This window comes from Molothrus aeneus, chromosome 2 (genome assembly GCF_037042795.1).
Source record: "Molothrus aeneus isolate 106 chromosome 2, BPBGC_Maene_1.0, whole genome shotgun sequence".
Classification (NCBI taxonomy): domain Eukaryota; kingdom Metazoa; phylum Chordata; class Aves; order Passeriformes; family Icteridae; genus Molothrus; species Molothrus aeneus.
In genome coordinates, this window is record NC_089647.1 from 107,000,562 (window position 1) to 107,015,582 (window position 15,021).

Here is a 15,021-nt window from a genome sequence, read left to right on the forward strand (position 1 = left end):
AACAACTTAACATCTCATTTACTACCCCATGGTCAATTTAAGTTGTACATTATATACTAAACATAGCAGTCAGTAATTTCAGGATTGAGTTCCTTGAGAATTTTGGGGTAAATACCAATGATCTGGACTGTGGAGACTAGATGGACCATAGCTGATTTATTATTTCTAATTTTATCAGTTCTGGAATAAAATATCCTGGTGTTTCTAATTAGAGAAATCCTCACATGTGTAACCTATTGAGAAAGGTGCTACCAAGCTTTTCATGAAAAAATTCAGAATGGTTCATTAAACTTAATCAACTTTTAAGATTCCAGTGCAACAGACAAAATCACTTTCTCAGCCCAGCACTGTGCACTTAGCTTCTCCTCTCAGGCTTTCCTTCACTGCTTTCTAACACATTTATCAAAGTTTATGAAAAGCAGATTTTCATCAAGCTAACTTTCAAATAGTACAAAGGCAAGCATACTATTTTTATTATTAAAGATTGTCAGACAACTGGTCAAAATATTGCTCGTATACAAAATCATGTTTAATTTACTACATAGTGGTTTAAAAATGCATGAGTTCTTAATTTATCAAGATATAAAGGATCACTGTTGTTTTTGCAGGTGCATTATTTCTACGAAGAATTGAGATAAAGGTTTTCTTTAAAACCACAAAATAAAGAGTGTATTATGATTAGCAATATCAGCAAAGAAAAAAAACCAGAGGAATTTATAATTTCTGTTGACAAACAGCAGTTGTTACTCACAATGTGTCAGAAAGAAGCCAACTCTAGTCAGTGACAACACCAATGAGTGCTGATGAGTCACTAGCTGGAGAGAAAGTCATGAAAAATCTGGCAGCTGACTAATAAGAATACTCACACACTTATTTATACAAAGTGATTATGTAAGAGTCATGCTTTTTGAGGTTGATGGTGGTGTCAGTCATGGATGGTTGATGGAGAGGAGTCACAGTACCAGGGCTGGAAAGTCTGTACCCTCTTTCATGTTTGCTTGTACTCTCTCCCAGGGAGATGGACCTTGTTGAAACTTGACCCTCATGTCACCCTTCCACACTGGGACTTCATGCAAGACAGGCACAGAACCCCTGAGGTGACAGCCAGTGGTGGCACTTTCTGATGGACAGTGGCTCCAAAGTACAGGAGCTTTCACTGAGGGCCAGGTGGGCACGTCCCATGCACAATGCAGGAGACACAGGAATTCTGCCCTTCTCATCTCAAAACTATCTTTTCATCTAGGTCTGATCCAGAGGACCCTGCTCAAGAGAGTTACTGGAACTGGCTAAGCTCCAGCAAAATATATACTCCAACACTTCTCCTGGCTCAGATTATGTTCACATATTAGAAAATTACTTGTTTTATTGCAAGTCACTTGCACTAATAAACAAGATAATCGATCAATTCCAGCATTACAAGAAATTGAAGTCTTCTCGCATTCATAAAAAATCCACATTTGATCATTCTCTATTTTTTGTCATCTTTATTTTCTTACTATTTTAACCCATGTCTCTGTGCCACTACACCACTGCTTGCTGACACCTGCCCACCCTCTTTCCTCTCCTGTTGGTGCTCAGTACTTTTTTTGAGTACAATTATATTCAAAGCCTCCAGTCAGGATGAAAAGTTCTCTCACTTCTATAAACATGCAATGAAAAGCAACTTTTCCCATATCAGCAGGTATCAACCACAAGAAAAAAAGAGAAAAAGAAAAAAAAGGAAGTGTAGTAACAAAATGCAAGAGGTGTTTCACAGAATTAGTAAAAAGCTTTATGATCCTCATTACAAGTGAATTACTGAGTTTTATAAATAGTTCAACCACTTATAGGAAATATAATGAAATGTTTTTAAATTAGCCTTGTGTTTCTGTTGATATACTTCAGAGCAATATTGGCCTCGAGATCCCTTAATGCTTTTTAATAAAGCATACAAGATGAAATAAGAAAAATTAAAAGTCAATTTAAATACACTTAAAAGATTTCAATTTGTACATGTTAGTGGAGTAAATTACAGTTAATGTGTTAAAGTTCTGGGGTTTGTTATTTCTAAAATGATGCAATTAGCCTCCAAGTTCAAACTCAATGTTACAGTATAACTATTTTTAGCAAGTAAAAAATCACTTTACATCTACAGTTAATTGCAGTTAATTTGGCCTTTGAGATATACCACTTCAAAAGCAATAATGACTTTTAATGACAATGACAATAGCAAATGCATAAACTACTGAGAGTAAAAATGAAACACCCATGGAGTCCAAGAGTGTCCATCTAGTTTTTTTTGCCTTTCTCATCAAATTATATTGCAGAAAGATGTTTCGAATTGATGTGTGAAGCAAAGGTGAAAACATAAAAAGGAATATTTCAAGCACTTCAACTTCTCATAATTACTTTTTACTTATTGCAATCAGTGAAGTATGTGTCAAAATCATAACAGTTTTTAACACTAAAAATCTTGTTTGGTACCTAGTGAGATCAACCAGTCAGTCACCATTCTCCACAAGCACACACAGCCCTGAAGAGACACTATTGCACATGCACCAAGGTGACCTCTGGAGTCCCTTCCAGCCTCAGCCCCCTGGCCTATCTGGCCTGAACCACGCTTTTACCTTTCACGGAGTTCACTTCTCTTCTTGCTCCACTTCCAAGTAAACAGAGATGTATTCATAAGGGCTTAAATGCCTTAGAAGAAGGAATAAAAAGTACTCCTACTAAATAAAGAAAAAATACCTGGTTTTGTAGCTTCACTTATCACAATTTTTGTAAAGTATTTCACATGTGAAATATTTAAGCAAACATATAAACAGCTCATCAGAAGTGGCTATGTAATCACCATCACTCAAATATCTCCAAAATTACAATGACACTTAAAAAAAAGAACAATAGGAAATACTTTAAAAAAGCTTTTGGTTAAAATCACAGACTAGAAGTACAGTAGGACACAAACAAGAAGTTTGTCCTTTTGTTCTCTCATTCTCATCATCCCTTTCAAAAATTCTTTTCAAGAGCAATGAGAAGTGTAGGATTCCATTTCTGTCATCAACATGGCCATGAAGTGAACAACTCTCTGAAAAACTGTACTCAGATCTCGCTTGAGAAAAAAATCTGAATACAGTAGCATTTTTACACCCTTCCATTCCAATCCACCATATGCACACAAGTAAGTATTCCAGACTTGGGAGGTAGATGGGGCTGGCTTTCATTCTATTATCTCACTTATTATATTATTTACTCCCCTAGATCACACCTTGCAGGTATTGGACATCAGCCTTAGTGAGGGCAGTACACTGAAAGGTGCAGGTGAGCCATAGGTGGAAATTCCCACCAGCTCTCCTCTGCTTACTGGGGAAACTGAAATGGCACAAACTTGAAAGGTTGCTTAGTGCAATTAGGGGCATGTAGAGATAAGCAACAAGACTTTTACAAACATTTTTTGAGTCCTTGCAGAGCCTAGGAAACAAATCATGAATCTGAAATGTATGTGCACTGTGGAGTCAAAGCTTAGTGACCAGGAGTGGCAAAGCTGACACGATGGAAATGCCCTAGAAGAGTAATTAGTCACAGGAATTTCTTGGTGATGATGATGACATTGGATTGAATAACTATATTGTGGATTTATGTATTTTATATGAGTAATCTGTTGCAGCTCTATAATGAAGAGTAACACAAGGTAGAAGATAGACTAATCAGAATTCCCATGTTAGCTAGTTTCAGCAGGGAAAAATATGATTGATATGGGTCCAGATTCATAACATTTTCACAATTTTGAAAGAAAATTACACAAATGAAAATTTTCAAATAATTCACTAACTGCAAGATGTGAGAGGAGAAATATAGAAATATTTTTTAAACTATTTGCTTAGAGAAATACAAAAAGATGACAAAAAAAATTATGTGCAAAATATGCTGAAAACCCCCTTATTTTCTATGGTAAATACTGATTATCTTAAATTGCTAAATAAAATGTCAAAATATGTATTATGATGACCATTTCCATCAATAAAACATGATACAACAGATGGATTAATAAAACACCCTGGAAAAAAAATTTGTTTTCTCCACTGAAGCAATTTCCTGTAAATTTTGCCAGCAGTTCTCAGTTATGTATCCCACTACTTGAGTCTTTTCCCCTACATTAGTACTGAGAATAAAAAGTTTATATTTAACTTATGTTTTTTGCTCAGTATAGGAACCTATATATCCTTACAGAAATAAATTTGTCATAAAGCACCCTTTGACCTGCATGAGTTAACCCTCTGTTGCACCCTGGAAGCAAGTAATCCAGCTCTAGAATTCCTAGGAGAAAATGAAAAAAAAAAAAGTAACCAAAATTAAAGTAATTTTACCTGCAAGTGGTTTTCATTGTAAGACTAAAGCCAAAGAGCAGAAAAAAACCCAAAAGCTTCTTAGGTCCTATTTGCCTAAGGCTTAAAACTATGTATTTTAAAAGCTGGGTTTGCTTTTGTTTTATTTTTATGTGAGGGGGTGATGGGAGTAGGGTGGGGGTTTTGTTTTATTTTTTTCCTTATCTCCTTTGAGTATTCACTAGTCAGCAGCATACCAGAGTGCCTTATGTCTCTTACTGCAGCATAGTCCAGTCTGCTTTTAGTGTTAGTATAGAAAACTTGAAACATAATTTTGTACTCAATGTTTAGATTGCTCTAGGCTGAACTGGGTATGTTATGTGTTTGTGTAAAGTTGTTTTTAAGCCAGTGGTTAAATATTTGAAAAGGTGATTCATGTAGGTGATCAGTTTACAGCATGAAAGTTTGAATCATGTAACTGCACTTCCTTATTACTTCTCTTCCTTTACATTTTCTATATCAGTATATTTTCACTAGCAACTGTGATAATACTTAAAAGAATCTCCCATAGCAAGGAGGCAATTTCTGGTCATTTTTTCACAGCTGAGACAGTTGAAAGAACAACCTCTACCGAACTTGTTAAAAATTATGACTTGGTGGCTTAGCTGTTATAGAATCATAGAAAATTCTGAGTTGGAGGGGACTCATCAGAATCAAAAACTCCAACTCCTGGTCATGAATAGGACACCCTGAAAGTCACACCATGTCTGAGAGTGTTATCCAAACACTTCTTGAGCTCTGGCAGGCTTGGTGACCACTGCCCTGGGAAGCAGGGCAGAACCTTCTACTGATATTCAACCCACATCTCCCTTTCATGCCATTGCCTCGAGCCCTTGTCACTGACCACTTGCCTCTTCTCTTCCTGCCACGAGGAAATTGTGACTGCAGTGAGGTCTCCCCTCTGTCCCTCCAGGATGAACAGACCAAGTGCCCTCAGCCCTCCTCACATGGCTTCCCCTCCAGACCCTTCACCATCCTCATTGTTCTCTTTTCAATGCCCTCTAATAACTGAATGTCTTTTTTATATTATGATGTCCAAAACTGTCCCCCAGAGCAGAGCAGAGTGGGAGAATCCCCTCCTTTCCCAGCTGGCAATGCTGGGCCTGATGCCCCCCTCGGTATGGTTGGCCCTCCTGACTTCCAGGGTGCATTTTTACCTCAGCTGTGTTGATAATAAATAAAATAAAATAAAATAAAATAAAATAAAATAAAATAAAATAAAATAAAATATAAAACATGTAACTGGCAATTTCATTTTGCCCTTATTTTGTCAACCACAGGCACTACTGGAATTAAATAATTACTGGAAATAATAAAATACAAACTCAACTAGCCAATATTGAGCCACTATTTTGACATCAAATTGCTGCAATATATTTCCAGAAATACAGATGTTATTTTTAAGAAAGTTCAAACATGTGAACACTATTTAATAAGAAATTTTAGATATGTGTTAGCTTTCCTACTGCTAATTAATTTACTTTATCTTCTAAAGCAAATTCTCTTTTACCAAATACTACAGCTTTCCACATGGAATATCAGGAAGAGCTACATTCTAAAAAATTAAGTGGTATCTTGTGATATTCTATTATGATAGTAATATATAATTCGAAGGACATAATCACACTTTTAAGGGCCCAGATCCAGGGAAAAAATGTACTTTTAGTCATTATTTATTCTAAGAATTCAAACCACTTGTGTTTTATGGCTAAAAGTCAATTAAAAGTAAAACATATGTTCCATATAGTTCATCAAGTCTTTATCTGATATTATTGCTGAGTTCCAGAAATAGTGAAAAAAACCTTTGCTACTGCAAGAACAAATGAATAGGTGGACAGGAGGTACTGAACAACTAATTGGATGATTTCAGAAAATGTTTTGATCATTTTATATCATTAACTTGGACAAAATTTCTGTTCTTGCCAGCCTACACCCATCAGCTGTCTTGTATTTCTAGAAAATCAGTGGAGCTTTATTTACTTCTGTGTTTTTCAGAATAATAGATCATTCTTTTTTTAATAGGGTGTTTTAAGGGGTAAACAGTATCCACTGCCAAGAGATTAAGACATAGCAACGACACAGGCATTTTGCATCCAAGTAATGGGCTTCAAAGCCAGATAAACTTTCCTTAAGAAATAAGTGTTCACAAAGCAATACCAGTTCTTTTCTCTCCTATTATCAGCACCATCCAAAGTCACTTTTTCCTTTCTCCTGGGGAGGCTAGAAAGACCTAAGACTGTAAGAGGTAAGACTCCACATCCCAGCAGTGGTTGTTTTCCATTTCCAGAAAGTGTGAATACACATTCTTGATGGGCACGGGGATGAACCCATACATGTGCCCATGAGTTTTCAGATCTGACAAGACAAAGATCAGAACCTTTTCCAGCACACACACACAGCTAGCACTCCTGTAAACACAAAGCACAGGTGGTACAACACTGTTCGTCCTCTCTGACCAAGAATGCTTTGGGTTTAAGATGAGAATAATGTTGATAACATACTGATATTTTAGTTGTTGCTAAGTAGCATTTCTGTTAAGTCAAGGAATTTTCAATTTCCTATGTTCTACCAGAGAGCAGGTGTACAAGAAAATAAAATAGGAGGGAGCTTAACCAGGGTAGCTGACCCAGACTGCCCAAAGGGATATTCCATACCACAGAACACAATGCCCCGTATATAAGCTGCAGGATGGGGCAGATCACTGCTTGGAGACAGATGGGTGTTGTGCATCACTTGTCTTTCTCGAGTTTCATCTCTCTCTCACTCTCATTTTCTCTCTCCCCTTTTGCTTTATTACTTATTAGCATTATCACTGTTATTATTATTAGTAATAATAATAATAATAATTAGTAGTAGTAGTAGTAGAACTACAACTATTAAATTTATTTGTTTTTAAATATTAAGCTGTGAGCCCGTGGCTGTGTGGCATCCAGCTGCTGGCTCAGGTTAAACCACAACAATTCTGTCTCCACTGTTGTGTACACAAGGACAATGGAAAGACTGGTAACATATATGAGTAAATACTGTTAAAAGAGAAAATAAAAGTGGAGTCCTGCATTTCTTTTACTGCGTCCTCCAGGTCATATTAAGGAATAATGGACAAATACACTGTAGGAGCTGTTGCATCCTGTGCATTTACTCTGTGCTTCACCTGAAAGGTGTTTCAACCTGCCTAAAACACTGGCAGAGGTCTTAAACTGAAAGTAAGCTGACTTCACTTTTAACATTCTCCAGAGAAAACTGCCATTTCATTTTTCCCCTAAGGGGAACCTCTTAAATACTTTATGACAGTCTGTTTTATTAATAAGATTCCTAGATAATTTGAAAAATCTTATTATTCATTATTGCAACCTTTATCTGACAACTGCCTTGTTGTATCTTCCATTAGCTTTCAGAACTTGTAGTAAATTCATTCAGATATATGCCTGAAGAATTGCAAATTAACTTTCCCACCCTTTTTATAAAATTTAGTAATTTTCGTGTATTAATGAAAATGAAATTTCATTAAATGTCTTAAAGTTTCATAAAATAGGAAGCATTAAGGCTGGTTCACTCTATCAAATTATCTGGTCCATGAATACTATACACAAAAGTCATATTAAGTAGGAAGGTAGCAAGTCTGCAAAGGCTTTCCACTTATTCCTCTGTAAATACCAATGTTCTTTAAAGGCAGAACTAATTTAACAAATACTGAAGAGCAGGTGGGAAACATTTCTGATATCTTAGAAATGCCATTAAAGCATGACAACTCTCTATTATTACTAGACATCTGTTTGAAATTCTAATATAAAGTAATTAATGAAAAAAAAACTTTTCCTAGGTCATTATATATTTATTATATTATTATAAATTTCGTCTAATGTTGATATAAGTAGAAGGGAACTGTGGAGCTAATTACTAATCAGGTTTCCAGAATCTCACAGTACAATATTTGAAAACAAATGGAGAGAATTCATGCTTAACAGGCAAAGTAATAACTGTTTTCCTTGGGCCAGAAAAAAGGAACTTGAGAATTGTGAGGTGATGACAAAGTAAATTGCACAAATAAAAACCAACATAAAATGTAAAGCAGGTTGTGTAAACTCTGGAAGACAAAGCATGAGGAAAGAGGCATCTCTGTTGACAAGGAAAGATATTAATTTTGCTGTCAACTGTGATGTTATTGCAACTCAGGGAACAACTGAGGAAGAATGAGTAGATAAAGTATCTAATTCTATCAAGGGTGACTCTCTGCAAGTAATCACAAACTGCAGTAAGGAACAGTCAATCAAAATCATTGCTGTATATGCCTGGAGATTGTTCACACAAAATATAACATTAGTGAATTTGTAACAGGCCAGGCTGCACAAGGTTCATAATAAAAATGACTCAAGTTTGGAACTGGAAGACAGAGGCAGAAAACTTATAACTGGATAAAATAAGTTCAAACAAAACACCTTGAAGTTTTTCCAGCAATTTCATATGAATACAATGTGTAGATTCCTCCTGCATGATCAAAAAAGAATGTAAAGGAAAGCTTGATGGGGTCTCACAAAAGAGGTTAGAAGAGAGCTCAAGTAAAGTGAAAAAATCTTATAGATGTCAGTTAAACTTAGCATTTAAAAGAGTTCTAGCAAACCTAAAGACAGCTCTGGAACAGCTCTGAGAGACTAAGAAACGCAAATTATCAGCTCCTTCCATCTAGAAATGTTATAAGCTAGTTGCCTTAGCAACAATATTACAAATTGAATGCTGCAAATACTTGAGCAAGAGCTGAGGTTGTAGCCTGGCAACATGCTGCATGTGAGATGCTCCTGACCTCAACCTCAGTGGCACAATGGCCTCAGACAACAACCACATTTCCAAGGTTTAACCTAAATGAACACTTCCATGAAAAAAGCAATCTAACAGATTTCTGAGCAATCACATGACACACTATTAAAATTTATACACAGCAGTGAGTGAAATAAACTTCCAAAACACAGATCTGTGTCCACTGGGGGTCTTCTGCCCCAGCCTTTTCTCTACATGGGATAGTGATGCATACCACAGCACTAAGACAGAATAGAGTGGTTGAGAGAAGTGTAAGGTGATAGCACTTGATTTATGAGCTCTGATGTCAAGTCCTGTGGTCATTACTCTGAACTAAACCAGTACTCAACAGATCCATGCTGATTATACACATATTAAGTAGAGAAGTAACAAAACAAATAACCTTGAATGGCTATAAATATATGTGAGTATGTGTATATGCACAAGTGCAATGGTACAGTGTCATGAGAGAAGTGCTCAGGAGGAAGCAGAGAATTCCATTGCTTCAGGGAAGCATTTCAGTGTTACTGCAAACTTTATACTACTTTATTATGTGTATCCAAATTTATGTCTGCACCTCTGGTTTATGTATAGCCTTTCCTTGACTCCAAAAGCACCAAGGTTACACCCAATGCTGTGAAAACTGAAAAACCTGAGAGGAAAAATCCAAAAGAAAATATTTCATCTTTCATATAGACCCCTGGAACATAAAAAGTCTCCATAAACAAAGACACCCAAACTATATCAATATCTGCTAGAAAATAAAGAAAAAACTCCTGCAATTGCACCAAGGAGCCAGCTCCTGGTCAGTAATGAATCCTGAATTGGTAAGCCATTTCACTATACTCTAACAAGAGCTATCAAGCCATTGAAAGTTTACTGTACTTGTGATATCTTTATATTATTACAGGTATTCATGAGTTACACTTTTTTCACCTCTGTTGCTGTCTATCTCAGTCCTCTAGCAAGGAGACTTTTGTTGTAAAACCACATCCAGTGCTGGTATGGAAGCTGTGATGGTGTCATATCTTCACCTTTTTAGTTTCCAAAAAGGAAAAAAAATTAAACTTGTCTGCCTGAAAACCTGTTTTAAAGACTGTTACTTTTGTCTTTACATAACACTAGCATAAAAACTCTTTGAAAGATATCTTAGTCAGAATAACCATGTCAAACTATAGCTGATAAATGTTGAAATCCCCTAAAATTCCTCTGATGTTTTTTTTTTTCTAGGAATGACACCCCTGTGCAGTGAAGCAGAGTACATCAGCTGTGTACTCCTTGCACAGAGATCAGAAAACCCATTGACTCTGTAGCATCTGCCTACAGATTACAGAAGGCACCATCACTTCTGAAAACTGCTATTTTGAGACTGTAAAAGGTTGTAAGCTATAATTTCCATGTTTAGCATAGTGAAAGGTGATAAAAGTGGCTCGGTAGAATTTATGGAGTTTGTTCTGACAGTCTCTGTGCAATTTCCAATTCACATTATTTTCAATTATTTCCTGCTTCATAAGATAAATTGTACAAATTTATGGGAGCAGACAGAGTACAAAGCTGTCTTTGCTTCAGATCACAAGGTCATGTTCCAAAATTACTTAATGTTACTGCTTCTAGAAGGACCTATCTAGAGTTTGTGTAAGAAGTAAATCTTACTCCAATTTTTCTTCAAAAGAGAAAAATCAGAGATCTTATTTTTACTGAGAATGTCCACGAAAATTCACAGCAAGTAATATTTTATTCTAATAAACTACCATAAATTAGGGATTCTGTGTAAAACTCAGTACTCTAAGACAGGTTTTTTTTTCTTTTTCTTAATGCTGTACTTTTGCAAAGAAAATGCAATTTTACAATCTTTTTAGACCAGGTGTTCAATTAAACACAAAAATATTATATAGATAATACTCAAATATGTACCTCTGATGCTTTTTGAAATCAACATCTGCAGATTGGTTGCCTAGGTCTTTACATATACCAATAAATTATCACTTATTTTAAGCTGACACTTCACTGTTAATCCTGCTTAGATAAACGATTAAAAAAAAAAAAAAAAAAAACAAAAAGCAAAACCCAATTAAACAAAAAAACACCCCTTAAAATAATTCCAGTGCTATTTATCCCCATTTTTGTCAGCATAATCACGGATTACTTTATGTTAATTTCCTGTAAAATGTTTACCTCCTACATCCCTGGCATTTAGCTGTCTGAATTCTGCTTAAAAAAGATTCTAGAAGCTGTGCCTGGAAAGCAAAGAAAGATGAAAAGAAATGGTCGTGCTACAAATAGAAAAGTAAGATGAAATAGAGGGTAAGGGATTGAGCTGCCCCTTATTTATGCCAATAGCCACTAGGAACTCACACCCTTAACCTGAAAATTGTGCCATTCCACACCGGAGTGCAGAGGCATGCAAAAACAAAACCCATGGGCTTTATATCTTTTTTTAAAAGCATAAAGATTTCCTATAAGTCATTAATATTTAAATAGTAATCTGAACCATAGAAGTCATCACACATACTTTGACACACATCTGAGTCAAGGAATATTCTTTCACCATCCTCATACATGAATCAGATTCTTCTTAGAGCAGCTTTGGAGAAGCTGAACTTTTTTTGAGTGGAAGGTAACATTTCCATGCCACACACAAAACCAAAGTAATTGGAAAGGTGCCAATTAATTGCATGCAACATCTGCCCTTAATGGTGGTGTACAATGATGTTGATAATAAAGTCTCACTTGCTGAGGCTGAGCACTAATTGACAGCATGTTCCTTTGAACTCCATATTACTTGTAATTAGATACAAGTCAAATATTCCTGTTGAAAAACACCTTTTAAAAGTCCTCAAAAGTGACTGTGGATGCTAAGAAAGCTATCTGGAACCAAACAGACTGAAACACAGATTTCATCTCAACTCAAGACTCAGCCCTATCATCAGGTTAATTTAATTTGTGTTGTTTTCTTTACTGCTGACTGGGGAACAGTGAATTTCAAACTGCTCTAATTTGTTTGTATCTCAAAGTAATTTGAAAACAAAATCAAGGGAGATCAACCTAGTCTGCCTGCACTAACTGGATGTTACTTCTGACCAGATTTTGGTTGCACATAAATTATCAAATAACCTTTTACATTCACACCTCAAACTGTGGATAAATAATTAATGAAGGAGGAAGTAGAAAGAAGTAATTATTTAGAATTTTCAAGTATAGGTCTTATGCCTCCCAAGAAAATTTTCAAACATGAGTGCACAAAAACAAATGCTGATGTTTTCCCTCAATAAACAGTAGAATTTGGTTTCCAAGTTATTGACTCATCAAGGAACTTCTCAAGTTATTCAGGAGGAGGAAAGGGGCTAAAAGGCAGTATGATAATTTTACTTCTCTAGAGAGACTGCAAAAATAAAAATGTACTATATTAGATATTAGAATTTCAACATGGCTACACATATATTCAGTATGCCAAGCCAAATTTACTATGTATTTTGTGAGGAAAATAAAAAAACCCAAACAAACCCAATTCAAAACTCACATTGTAGTTTGTCTGACTGCCTAAATATTTCTTCCAAAACAATTTTGTCAAAACTTCTGTAATCAATGCACATACTAACTGAAGCATTCAGCATAAGAGTGGCCAAGACATTATTTTCATATTTTTAATTAGAAATTATGAAATGTTAAGGATCAAAACTGGAGAAAATAAATAAAACTTTCTTCCAACATTTGCCTTTGGTACAAAGAAACTCTTTGTTAGTCTTCATTAATCTCAATACCTAGACCTAGCCATTTCAGTTTCCCACTCACCTTCAATTTTTCCAGGCCCTATATCATCAGGCTATTTCTATGGAGGAATCTATGCCAAAAAACCTTGCTAAAAGTTAAAATACATTTAGTTAGAATATTTACATCTCCAATTTTTTTTACTTTCATAAAGATTCATCAACCAATTTAATAATCTTAGACTTAAACACAGAGATAAAAAAGGCAGATAAAAAAAAAAAAGAAAGAAAACTGGCTAGGAAGAAGAATTCCTAAAACCAGTTTTGAGACAATTTTGGACAACATAATTTTATCCAGACTTTTAGGATGAATAGCAACAAAAATACAATGGAAGGAAGTGTATCACATACATAGAATAAATCTATTCAAGGCTGTGAAATGTCAAGAAAGAATCTTTAGAATTTACTGTAAATCCATGAGCTTAGCATATGGTTTTGTGGTTGAATGGAAATACACGCTCAGACACTGCAGTGAAAGTGCAAGGCCATGAGCTATCTGTATTTTGAATAAAAGACATCTTGGCAGCAAAACATGCTGGAGTCTCAGAAATTCCAGTATTAAAGCCAGTCAAGATATAAAAATCCTTTGTCCTTCTTGCTAAGTATCGAGTGTTTTTCTCATAGGTTTTTTTAATGATAAAACTAAGTGTACGAGACAATATGTATCACTGCAATTAGAAACAAAAATTAGACAAAGATAATTAGACAAAAATAGATCATCTTTTAAGAGGACAGTGATGATTATTGGGAAATTAAATTAAATTTTGAAATCTTTTATCTTCAACGAATTAATGAATAGTGTATGATGATAACTAAGTTAAATTAAGACCTATATTTGTCATTAAAATACCTACTTCTCAATTGCTGTAGTTTAGAAAAATAGGAAGGCAAAAATAAATTTTTTCATTACTGGTTTGATATTAAATTAGCACATCCCCTGCTTTAAAACACAGCTGATATTCAGCAGATTCATTAATTTTATTCAGTCTCAGCATATTAATATTAATTGTTCATGGAATTAAACAAATTATAAATCATTAAATACATGTTCTGTGAAACTTTTACCTACAAGTTAAGGCCTTTCACTGCTATTTTAGTTGACTGCAAAAATTATACTGTCCAACATGTTGAAGCAGAGATAATTCCACTTCTAGCTTTTATATAAAAACTGACGATAATTGCAGTAACTAGAGCTCATTACTTCAACATTTTTTGTTTCACTTGCAATCACCAAAATAAATCTAATCAAACCTTTGTCTAGGGTAATTTCACTATAAACTATAGAATAAAAAAATATATACCTTCTTGCAGACTTGGCTGACCTAAGAAATTATCTATCCAAAAACTCCCAAAAATTTCCACAAAAAATACAAGGAACAATAAAAAGTATTGTTCTAAACTAAAGCAAAACTCATCCTTGGAAAGTAAAGAAGAAAATTCCATTAAAAATCCTTTGTATATTCAAAACTTTGATGGATATGACCCCAAGCAGCAGGATCCAACTTCGAAGTTAGATCCAACGTTGAGGTAGGCCCTGCTGTGAGCAGGAGGTTGGACAGACTGACCTCCAGAGGAAGTTTCCAAACTAAATTATTCTGATTCTAGACTTGGAAAAAAGTACACAGGGAAAAAAAAAAATTAAAAAATTAAAAAAAAAAAAAAAGAAGCAGAGCCTAATTGGAAGAGCAAGTGTATCCTAATTAAGCTGTAAGCTGTTGTGTTGTGTCTGTATAAGTTGGACTGCTCTGTTCCCCCTATCATGTAATGGTTCTGCCCTCGTTCTCCCTTCCCTCCTTTATGCTGCCAGTTATCCCAACTCCTCCCCAGTTGCCTTGGAGATCAATGTACCCTTTCTCAAATCCCTCCCCAGTGCCCTGTCTGTCACTCCGTGCTCCCACCCTTCTCTCTAGAACTCTCTAGAAACTTCCAGCTAGAGCATCGACTGATTGGCTCAGGAGCCGGGGCCCCACCCTCAAGTTATCCCCATTGGTGTTCTCCCTAAGTCAATCTTTTGTATCCCACTCCCCTCTGAAACCCTATTCATCCAAGGACTGACTCCTCCCTTGTTTCACTCCCTCCTTATCAACTGCTGCAACCCCTCC

General features: G+C 35.4%; 1 protein-coding gene across 1 annotated transcript in view; it reads right to left on the reverse strand.

Moving 5' to 3' along the window:
- The window catches only part of DMD (dystrophin), a 1,043,102-nt gene that overhangs the window by 812,581 nt on the left and 215,500 nt on the right, over positions 1–15,021 (reverse strand). The window lies entirely within an intron of this gene.